The 12,447-nt window shown below is 36.4% G+C and overlaps 1 long non-coding RNA gene across 3 annotated transcripts in view; it reads right to left on the bottom strand.

The window, feature by feature from the left end:
- The window catches only part of LOC143148172 (uncharacterized), a 91,107-nt gene that overhangs the window by 58,884 nt on the left and 19,776 nt on the right, over positions 1 to 12,447 (bottom strand). For 2 of the 3 annotated variants that reach the window (XR_012992430.1, XR_012992429.1), the window contains exon 1: positions 1,645 to 1,869. The exons of the other annotated variant lie outside the window; for it this stretch is intronic. This is a non-coding gene — a long non-coding RNA (uncharacterized LOC143148172). Of the gene's footprint in view, positions 1 to 1,644; positions 1,870 to 12,447 lie in introns of those variants that run through there. 3 annotated transcript variants of the gene reach the window in all.

Below are 12,447 nucleotides of genomic sequence, written 5' to 3' on the forward strand. Positions count from 1 at the left end.
TCTATACCTGTCTGCTTAGAGTGGGTTTTTAAATGAAAATAAGACACGAAATTTATGATTTACTCCAGTGATGCAAAAATTGTCGAAAATGGCGCCCACCGTGTTACACGTACGACTGTGCTCTCCGAATGAAATTTAGAAGAAAAATTTAGTCTTTTACTTTTGTGGCAAATTTCTTTCGATGCAAGAAGCATATCCACGTACTCTCGATTATTGTATCTTATTATAGTGACGGATCGATGGAAATTGGTAACAAGTGCACACGACATCAATAAGTCATACACACTTGGAGAATACTCAAAGTCAATTTTCGCGAAAACAAAATCTCGAACGAACAAATTTAATCGTATATTTTCGATTAATTTTTTCGCGTAGGTTCATCTCCTTTTTGGTCGTATCGTCAAGACTGGAACGTCTTGTACAAAGAAAAAGAAAATTGCGACGAAGAAAAAAACTTCTACACTCGTCGAAATATAGATAATGGTGCAAAGTAAGTGCACTGCTTTGGAAAACAACCACGACATGCCCGTATTACGGATTTCTAATCGTAACGAAGCACAGTTTCCTGCCAAAGACTCGTTAAACGTTTGGAGGATCAGCATTTAATACAGTATCAAATTTTTAATTGTAATTTACTCTTTTATTCGCGCACGGTAATCTCGATATTATTTTTCGAGCGTGCGTCTCCGTGCACAATTTCGGAAACAACGCAAACACGATAACGATCCATAGCTGGTCATACATTAACATTCTTTCTGCGAGGGAAACGAATTCCGTATGGAAAGAACGCCAGTTAATACGGTACGAAAGAACTTTTATCGTTTCGTATACCGTCGCGGTTATTTCAAGTTCTCTGTAAGCGGGTAACGAAGAGATTATGTTCCTTACGCATATCGAGAGGATATAATGACGGGAAACATGACGTAAAACTTAACGGGACAATTTTCGAGTTAGTGGGTGTCGTTACGATTGTAATTCCTTTGACTTTACCAAAGGAAAATAACGGTGGCGAAATGTTAAGTGGAAAAACGAGGAATATCACGAAACGGCTTTATTGAGAAAATAAAGTTTTGATATTTTAATTCGTTACTGAAGAAACAATTCTTCTGTATTCGTAAATTGAACACAATTATACATCAATTTCAATTAGACGTCGTAAAAGTGATAATTGTTTTGTAATAATTGTTTTTTTTTTTTATATTGGTTGTCAAACTGTAACGGAATATTACAGAGTATTATGTATCATTAAAGAGAAAGAAAATTCACGTATTTTAAAACCAATGAAATACATCTTTTCCCTCGTTGAATATGGATTAACGTTTCATAAAATCACTGACGAAATTTTGCTTTCGAAAGATTCTTTTCCCTTTTAATAGTGATAAAATTTTCTTTCAGTACAGATTCAACATTCTCAGTTTTCAACCAGTATGCCAAATCTTGAATACATTATTACGAAGACATTCTAATATTACAGTTATTGAAATTCGATAGCTCTGTGGTCCCAGTTATCACGAACAAAATGTGCTGTAGAACGGAATATCACGAACATTAAGCATTCCTCGGTATTGCCCTTACCCTCGATATGCTTTCCTCGCGAGAACAATGTCAATGTACGACCAACTAATATCTTTCAAACTTTCTTACCCTCTGACAAGGACCATTGACTTCTACATTCGCCTCTTTTCAGCACAGAACAACGTTTCAACGCTCGGAAGGGATTCACGTGTCTCGTATAGTGAACAATATACGCTTCTCGTTCGATAATCGACCGAAACGTGATAAACGATCGACGAAAGCGTACGACCAGGGTCAATCTACGAAAATCGAGTCAACTACGACGAATCTTGGCTTCGATAGAACCTCGGTAGCCGCGCAACCGAACATCACTGCGTTCAGTTCCCTGAAAGAAGTCGAACAGCGCAGTTACATATTTATACCGATGCACAGCCTTGCTTCGTTAAATAATGCAACCGTGGCATGACGCAAATCGGAGCGCGCGTTTAATCATGCGAGCAGGACAAAGCGCATCCGCATTGCTGAAGCGTTAGAAGGGTAACGCGTGCTAATCGCGACGTTGACTGCAGGTATATCGGTACTGGCCGGGGATAGATTTAGTGGGCTCAGTAAGCGTGTATTACAATTAGTAATTACACCGCGGATCGAATGTACGCCGTGAAAAGCAGCGTGGGCGCGCGATCGTGCATAGGTGAGCAGAGAAAGATCGTTCGGGTTCGATCGTAAGTTCAACCGTCTCGGGGATCGCGATATCCTGAGAAAAGAGAGGACTCTGGAGAAATGTCACGCAGCCGGGGAAAGTCCCTGTGAAATCAACGTGGACGTTCTCACGCAGCGCGAAACCGACCGCCATGCTTCCTAAGGGAAAAGTTGCCTAACGCGCGTGAGCCATCTAAATCGTATCTAAGAAGAGGATGCGATTCTTTTATCGAAGGAATAAGGAATTTTTTCGCCACAAAAAAAGCTCCAGTCTATTTGTACGTTTCGGACTCTACACCGATGATTCTTGTATTCGTTTTGTATCGTTGGTTTTGAATAATAAGGTGTTGGAAGAATCTTTGTAAAAATTCTACGAAAAATCCCTAACACGTTTTTGTCAAAACTGTACCTTAGGAAATATCATCCGTGATATCGGAGAAAGTAATTGATGAATTGTGTAAAGATGTCTTATAGACATCCGTTTGTAGTAAGTATCAAAATTACAAACACGAGGTTGAGAAACGTTTTGAAAAATAAGGTTTCTTGTAATACTTGTCATCCTAATGAATATTATTGCGCGTATTAGTGTAATTTTATATAATAGGACTCACTTTGAATGATATATTTCTGAATAACACAATGGGTGTTATCGTGACAACCATGGAACAATGCTCGGCCTATGTTACAGCTAATAACTGTTTAAATATTCATACATAAGAATATGTATACCTTCTTCAAATATGTATAAATATAAAAGAAAAATTACCGATTAAAATACTTGGTAATTTATTTGAAAAAAGGAACATTATAGCCTATTTTCGAAGCGAAAATATCTAATATTCATTTAAGCGAAAAAGCTTTGAAAGAATACCGGTTTATAGGCTAACGTACACAACTGGAAACTTATTAGATTATACAAAAACCAGTATATAAAATTGACAAGACGGGGCAATACCTTTGATCATTCAACATTCCTCCAATATTTTTAGAGATGCGGAGAAACTTTATTAACGAAAGTTGTATAGTAGGGAAGATATCATAATATGATAGTAATAATTTTGTATAGTTACATTTTTAGGAAGACTTTGGAAGATTTTAAGGTTGTCTCCAGTTTTTAAGCGATAGCTATACTTTTCTATCTCTAGTAAAGCAGCAGATATTAAGCAAAGTATAGCTATCGTTTAAAAACTGGAGATAACATACATTCATTCGATGTACACAGTAAAGTTATCGTAAAAATTAAATTGATATTTTTCTAATATTTATTACGATTCCTAAATAAATCGTGCTAGTACGAAAAATATCAAATGAAACGGAATAATACAAGTTCAAACATTTTAATAATTGAAATAATAAAATAATTTTTTAAGTTTTTAAAAAAAGAATTATTAATTAAGCTTTCCATAGCACTCATTAGCTGTATAAATGGATAACGATTACTCGAATTTAAATATTTATTATATTTTCGATTACCGAAATACCTTTCGACTGAAAGGAGTAGATTACTTAATTACATTACTTCGAAACTGTAAAACAAAATGGGTGTACGCGTTAAAAGTTTACCGTTAATCGTTTAAAGAAATACATTGTTCGTATTCTTTTATTTTCTTAATTTCGTAATAGACCCCTTTGATTGCAAAATTATTTATCCTACGTCGTGTAATTGTACGATTTCCTAATCCAATGAGATACAGAGCCGCGAATAGAGGCTTTAATTACGTATTATTTCTTTGGCGTCTATTAAGAGGCGACGATAGTAGGATGGAGGATTCCTTTTAATTACACCGAGAAAGTATTTGATTGGAAATCCTCCTACACGCAAACGGAGTATGAATGAGAATGGGCGAACGTCTGCCTTCGCGGCACCTCAATTTCAAGATACGTATCCGATATAAACGATAATCTTAATACAATTGACGGTACATTTAAATAACAACTTTACACTATTTTAGTAACAATAAAGGAATTATTTTCTCCGTGTACGTTTATGTATATTGTTCGAAACTACGAACCGATTTTTGATACATGTACATGACAATTATGCGATTCATCGTGAACTTGTCCCGAACAAAATTGTTCTTCGTTGAGCTTGTAACTGAGAGAATTCAATCGTTTCGGTCGTTTTAAAATCCTACGGCATACTCGAACAAATAATTACATTTTGTTAAACCGTAATGTTTGACATGTATTTTCAAAAGTGTGAAAGTTTAACAATTTTTATCGTACACGAATTGTTTCCAAGAGCAGTACATCCAATAATTCGTCGATATCGTGAAAAAGTGATTCGAAAGTATACGATACAATTTTTCCATAAAGAGCTCTGTTTTTAAAAAATCGAATTCAAGAATTCGCAACGCGAGCATGCACGCTAGAGCTCGTTGTTTCTTTTCGAATTTTTCCGAAAACTAATAGTGGCGCGATTGAACGCGGTGGAATAAAGTTTCTCCAATTGCGATCCAACCTAATATTTATAAAATTGGCTGTCGAAGAGTAGATCGTATGTGGTACGAATACCGAACAAAATGGAGTAAAAATCCAGTCATAAATCTTGTTCAACGTTATCGTTCTAATTCCAAACATAATAGCGCAGCTTTTTATGTATAATCGTTGCTCCGTTTGGTTTTTTCGTTGTTGAAAAGACATTCGATAGCATCGAGTGAATTGCAGTTTAAAATAGATTCCGAATTAAAACCGCGTAGTCGGACGGATGTCGCCGCGTGCGTAGCCGACGCAGGATGCGGACGTACAGGCGCAAGATCAATTAGCAATTAAGGAGCCGGGTGACATGATCATTAGTCTATCTGCAGAGAGAAGTGGGGTTCCATGCTAATGGGCGCCATTGGCGAACGGACGTCGAGCGTAACACAGCTACTCTGCCTCTGGAACGGGTACCGATACATGCATTAAAGCTCAGGATGCTCGGCGCTAATGAACAATCATCGCTATTACGCGCTGTCGAAAGCTTAGTCGGGGCTCGATAAAGCATTCTGCCTGAGAACCTGGCGATGATAGTACACCGACATACGGGGTGGCTCGAAAAAGTAGCAGAAGAAGACGTTGCCACCGGATGGAGACTCTGGAAACGGGTTATCCGGATCGACTCTTTGTCGAACGCAATTTTCTTTAATTGGAATAAAACTGTAATTTCAATCGGTGGATCTTGATTGCTTCGAGAGTGTTTTTCCAATAGATTTCGACGCTGCGAAAGGTCCACCCCCGGTCTCGAAGATGACTCCAAGAATAATCCTTACTCTTTTCTAAGAATTGTACTCCATCGATTCGTGATTCTTCGAACTTGCAATTTCTCGAAACAATCGAAGGATATTGACATTTTAAATCACTTTAAATTATCGATGCAATTTCTCATTCTTTTTTAACTATATTTCTGAGAGTGTTCTTACCTCAAAGTTTTACGCACCGAATGATTACAGATCATGGAAACCAGTGTTATCAAATTATAGTATGATGGATAACTTGTCAAATTTTTGTTAATTGGTTCTTTAGAATTTGACCTTCTAGATTAACGGTCGAATTAAAAGTGGTTCGGATGATCGTTTAACATATTTCGAAATGTTAAACTCCTGACCAGTACGCGTTCAGTTTTATGCAAGATAAACAGCAGAGAAACGCATTTATAATATCTTCTTAACTCATATCGCGTATGACTTTGTACTATTAACTTTAATTTACCTTTTTTATTAATAACATTAATTCGAGGGGGATTTAAGTTGCGGTCCATTGTTACAATGACACAATGTATACGTGGAAAATAGAGTTCGGTTATTATTACGTTACCCAACACCCGATGTGTACTATTTTTATAAATTTACCAAACGGAAAATTGAATTTATGAAATACAAATTGCGTTTATTTTCTAATCTTGCGATGTTAGGACGCAACGCGTTTGTAAATTTTCAAAAAAATAAGAAAATGTATCGTAGTGTCGTGGAATTATCCGAACTTCCCCTACTATTTATCAACATTTTATGCCTAATCGATGCTTGGTACTCAGTCACAGAGATTTTCTTCGAATTGAATTACGTTGCGATACATACGAAAGTTGACAGTCTTCGAGTTATCGTTCCGCTTTTTCAAAAATTCTTTAACACACAATCCCTTGAACGCCTCGGAAACGTTTATCTCCGTAATTGTTAAACCCGTTAAACGTGTTCAATTCGCACCTTAATAATTTAAAAACATATATAAGACGAAGATTTTATTCGTTCCTTTCGAATAAAATGAAAACCTCTATAATTCGAGATGTAAACATCCTATAATTCAATTTATTTACTATCCAGGTAAGCAGTTTCTCTCCGCTATCCCCTGTAATTCGAATTATTGTATTTCTGTACTGTATAAGGAAATTCATTGTCTTCTGCCATCCCCCCCCCCCTCCCAACAATATCGAAAACAAAGACAACGAGGAGATTTTCTCTGAACTGTATTCTCCGCTCTAGTTACAATAGAAAATACTGTCGACTCAAAAAATGGTGACATATTAAAACAAAGAAAAATAGCTCGATATATATGTAAACGCGTACATAAATGTAATACACAGACACGCGCGCTTGCGTACGCATAAAAGCGCACTAATCCCGAATTGATCGATAAAAATTCAATGCTCGTATCTTCGAGTCCTTAGAACTCGGTTTTCGTAACTTCGGTAAAACGAAATCTCTAAAGGTTGTTTCCTTTCCCTTTCGATTTCTATTCGGTTAAGAAATTGAAGAAGACACAATCTACGGTACTCCCCCGCGCGTACATTGATATCACCCCGTACGTAGCCGTGCACTCTCGCGTGCAATCGAACGGACACGCGTGCGCGCGATCAGCGACACTGTCGTCGGTACCAGCCACGGAAAACATCCCCGCGATCGACCTGTGTACGTGTGTACCCCGGCGTCGAACAGACCGGACAGCGAACGGGAACCTGGTGCACAAGGTAGCGGGCAAAAAACACCGAGCGAGGTACACGGGTATCGTGGAAATCGTTAAACCGACCGCGAATGATTCGAGTACGGTGGTTGCTCGAGCACCCTCGTCGTTGGTTCTCCTACCCTGACCTCCTCCTCTTTCTCCTCCTTCTTCACCTCCCTTCCCTCTGTTCGTTCGTCTCCTCGCGGCGAGTCGCGAGTGTCCTACGATCCTCGATGCCCCCCTTTCTTTCTACGACGTTATACTTTATCGATCGTTAGGGTACGACATTGCTCCGGCGTGCTTCGTTAAACGCGAAACGTAAACGTCAACCTAACGACCGGTGGCAGCCGCTTTAAGCTTTTTCTCCGCGCGTTCTAACCCGTAGGGTCGCCCACAGAGGAGGTCGTGCGGACGTTCTTACGACGTATCGGTGCACGACGCCCCGACATCGTCCGTACCTTTTTACGATTCTGGGCGGTTTCCTGGTGGGAGTCGATCGGCCAGTGACAGCGGCTGCGAGTTGGGTACCCGCGTTTGCACCGGGGTTAACGATACCCGCGTGGGGGGTTGGGCGGCAGGGTGAGCGTCGCTAAATTGGTTCCCTTCACCGGTGGAGATTTGTGGACGGGAAGAAGGTTTACTTTCGGATGTTAATGGCGCTGCGTGGGCCGACCGAGAACCTCTGCGTGGAACTAGCCGCGGAGCTCTCAGGGGGAGGGGAATTATTCTTACCAGGCGCGGTAGTAAAATTTCCCTGTTACAGAGATCGAGCAGGGTTAGAGCGTGTCTGTTACGCGAGCCAACAAGCGACGCGATCTTCCGCTTGAAATTCTCCGATCGCTCGCCTCGACGATCGTCCGGGGCCAGATGTGACGAAATCATCGGTGTACTTTAGAAACGAGGCACAGGGTGCAAAATTTCATTCAGATTAAATTGACTTCGGCACGTTTGTATTCTTCGATCTCTTCGATGTATCGTATACAGAGTTTTAGAAGATTCTTTTAAAATGTGCTCGATTTTCTATGGTCGCCGCGTGAACTCTAGTACCAAATAATGTGTCACGATGTATCGTTGCGTATGCCTCGTGCTAACGATATAGCTACTATTCGAACAGGTTTTAAGTATACCAATATTACGGAAAACACGTAAAAGATTCCAAACCATTTGACGTAGAATTATGCAATTATTTATAAAAATATTGAAATACCACGCTGGATGATTTATTTCATGAAATTCCAAAGCTCGGAAATTTTGTAAATATACCATCAACATTTTTTTACAAAAGAATAAAGTTTTAGTTTGTAATGAGTACAATAGCAGTCATCCCCACTTTCTAAATCTCTGCACGAAAGATTCTGCATTAACACTTTTTCCACTTGCATAGGCAGGAGCACTGCAATAGAAAAAGAAAACTGTAGAATCTCGTTTAGAGTTTACAAACTCTGAAAATAGAGAATTTGTATAAAAAATGTACTGCGATTGGCTGCAATAGATAATAGTTCGAATGAAATATCGGACGAACGAAACGAATAAATTTAAGTAAAATATAAATAGTATTTACGATGAAATACATCAATTTGATAAGCGTAATAATCTTTTTCAATTTTAAGAAATGAGAACTGTTCATAAAAGAAACTAGATGTAAACATTTTTTTCTTGAACATTATTATTTCCCAATGAAAATATCGAATAACCGTAAAAACAACTTCTTTTCATTAAGTAGAGGAAAATTTCCTGAAAACAACCATGTATTATATTATCGGATTTATGAGATATTCAATCAATTCGTCCCGGAATGGCATTTATTTCGTTAGATAATGAGAGAATTATTCAGAATGAATTACATCGGTCAAATCGGGTAAAATATGAATTAGAATATCGAGAGGAAGAGCGATTATCTACATCTTGAAACCGAAACAAGCTTATAAAAATTTATCAATATCTTTAATTACGTACGAGTCGGATTCAATTTTCTCAAATTTTGGATATCCGTGTTTTTGGTATATCATCAACGATCGATTAATTTAATAGTAAAGAAATCTTTTATATTTCGAAATGTATCTTTTAACCTAATAATGTAATTATTTTAGAGCAATATGGTTGTTTTTGTTCTAATTAAAATTTCCACAAGACGGTAAAGTAAGTGACATTGAGAGTCGAACTATTTCTAGAAGATATTGAAATCTTTAAGTTTCCCTCGTATTCAAACATTGATTACGCAGCGAAATAACTTTTTAGCTGGACGAATTTAAAAATCTAACGATTCGATACGCGCGTCTACGACATTGAAATGTCACGGTGCATCGTCAATGTCGCTAAAAACGTAAAATGCTCAAAAGTTTGCGTAAACGTAAAAATTCACAAATATCGTTTCGATTGCTAAAAAGAAAAAAAGATAAATATAAGTTCGAGAAAGAAGCGTGGAAGGAACATTTTTCGCGATTCCGTGAGTCACGAATTCGCACGAACGACAAGTTTTTCGACACTTTTTCGAGTTATCGAAGAGACGGACGATAATTAATTATTCTTAATTGCATTGGTTGACAGCGTGCGTCGACAGCTCGTCTCGCAAATTCCTGTTCGGTTATCGCTGCTAGGAGAATTCGTTTTCACACGCGTTTCCGTTCGATCCTTCAGGCCTCCCTGTCAAGCGTAAACCGGCGAAGACCCGTCGTAACGCACGGTAATTAATCATTTTGTTTGTGGAATTAACACGACCAAAAGACCAACGATAATGCGAGCTACCGTATGGAATTGACCAGCTGAAATTTCTCGGAGTATTTTTATACCGGGATATGTAATATACCTACTAAGATGCTGTCTGTAACGTCTCAATACGATCGATCGATTGCGTAACAATCCAAAGCTTGCAATCTCCGAAAGGTATATAGGTTGTTCTGATTATGGTTTACAAAAAATATAGGGAAGTAGCTGTGAGAACGCATTTACGAATTCCTGCGTCGACTCATGCAAATCGTGGCATTTGCAGTAAGAGGTAATACGTTGCAATCACAGTTAGTACAGTCTCGAGAATGATATTTTATTTTATAGCGGAATACAATTAATGTAATTTGAACGTATTCAATTTTATTTATTCAGAAACTACATCTGAAATTGGTAACATTGTAAATCTTCTGCGTGACTTTATCGATCTTTTTTTTTTAGATCGATTTGTTTCTATTTCGTCACACGCATTTGTCTATCTTGTTTGTATTTGTATCACAATTTTTCTCCGATACTTATTTTCGCATACCTAGTGTTACTATACATAGTGTACTTGATGTATTGTACATTATCGTACAGTGACAGCGATAAAAAAAAAGTGATACGGATAATTTTGCAACCTGAGAAATAGTACTATACAGTATTCTCTGAATTATTTTTAATGCCGTTTATGTTTATTGATCACGAGTATCGCGTTGATTCGATCGAGAACGATCCACTGGTGATATTGAATTGAAATGCAAAAAGAAGATTGATATTTTCATTCTATAATATCTTTGTGAGAATATTTTCCATGCACTTGTGAAGTTTTCTCGATGAAAATAAGTTATTTTTAATAATATGCAATTGGAAATTTTTTTAGAAACAATTCGAATAAAGTAAAATTAAAAAATATTATATCCGAGTTAGGTTGGTTTAAACTCATTTCCACCGAGAAAATCTCACCAATCTCTTAACAATACTCCCATCAAGGTATAACGAAGATATAAACAACTTTATTTCGTATTAGCTACTGTCAGATCGATATTTCTATAATAAAATTCGACTCACTTCGAATAACTGAAATTATTTGTCAGGATACTATACTTTTCATTGTAGTGGTAGAAAGATACTTAAACAGCCTCGAACGAGCCAATCTAATTAAATTCTGTGGCCACTCCTTTTTCGTGTTGAATGGCATTAACAACATTTGAATCGTACAATATTTTTCAGTAAAAATATTTTCCATAATTATCTACTACCTTTTGCCATCTTTCGTGTAAAAGACGGATACTGTGGTTTAAAAAAATCTTTAGGTTCAAGAGCAACGAAGTCATCGATAAACTTTCTCGTTACGCGAGGTAAATAATTCAACACTAAGTTTCAACAATTACAATTGAATATTAAAAGAAAGAGAAAGAGGTAAATAACGTTACAGTTTTCGACTAATTTGACTAATCTCAGCAACGCTTCGAACATCACGAAGTCTCGGATCTCGGGCAAGAAAAAGAGTACGTTTACGTTGCATCGATCTCTGTGTTCTGACAAAAAATTTTGTTGATTTATTTGAAGAGATTTCGACATCTGTCGTTTATTATACAGGTTAAAAAAACAAAAGCACAAGGAAATAAAAATATATCTCAATACCAGTCAGAAATACCACACAATAATATACTAATATTTACTTCACATGTTTCGCCGCAATCTTGTTTGGTCCAAGAGTAGACAAACATTACGAAATAATACGAATGATTTAAATTTCTAAAATTGAACACATCGAGTAATGCAATATTCACACATTTTTGGTACATACGTACCTTATAAACTTAAAACATTTTACAAAAATTACAAGTTTAAGATTACGCAGCCTTGCAATTGTCAGCTATTGTACAATGTAGCTATTGTAAAATTGTAAAATTATGAAATTATAAAATTGTAAAATTGTAAAATTGTAAAATTGTAAGATTATAAAATTGTAAGATTGTAAAATTGTAAGATTGTAAGATTGTAAAATTGTAAGATTGTAAGATTGTAAAATTGTAAGATTGTAAAATTGTAAGATTGTAAAATTGTAAGATTGTAAAATTGTAAGATTGTAAAATTGTAAGATTGTAAAATTGTAAGATTGTAAAATTGTAAGATTGTAAAATTGTAAGATTGTAAAATTGTAAGATTGTAAAATTGTAAGATTGTAAGATTGTAAGATTGTAAAATTGTAAGATTGTAAAATTGTAAGATTGTAAAATTGTAAGATTGTAAAATTGTAAGATTGTAAAATTGTAAGATTGTAAAATTGTAAGACTGTAAAATTGTAAGATTGTAAAATTGTAAAATTGTAAGATTGTAAAATTGTAAGACTGTAAAATTGTAAGATTGTAAAATTGTAAAATTGTAAGGTTGTAAAATTGTCAAATTGTAAAATTGTAAAATTGTAAGATTGTAAAATTGTAAGGTTGTAAAATTGTAAGATTGTAAAATTACTTAAAACGCAATCTTCTTATTGGCTATGAATTTAGAATCGTTGCGTTGGCCCTAGCCGTCGCTCGAAACGGTAAAAAAAGAGTTTCCTCCATCGAAAGACTTGGCGGGAGGTCTTCCAAGTCGATTCTTTCT

Source organism: Ptiloglossa arizonensis, chromosome 6, assembly GCF_051014685.1.
Source record: "Ptiloglossa arizonensis isolate GNS036 chromosome 6, iyPtiAriz1_principal, whole genome shotgun sequence".
NCBI classification, from domain to species: domain Eukaryota; kingdom Metazoa; phylum Arthropoda; class Insecta; order Hymenoptera; family Colletidae; genus Ptiloglossa; species Ptiloglossa arizonensis.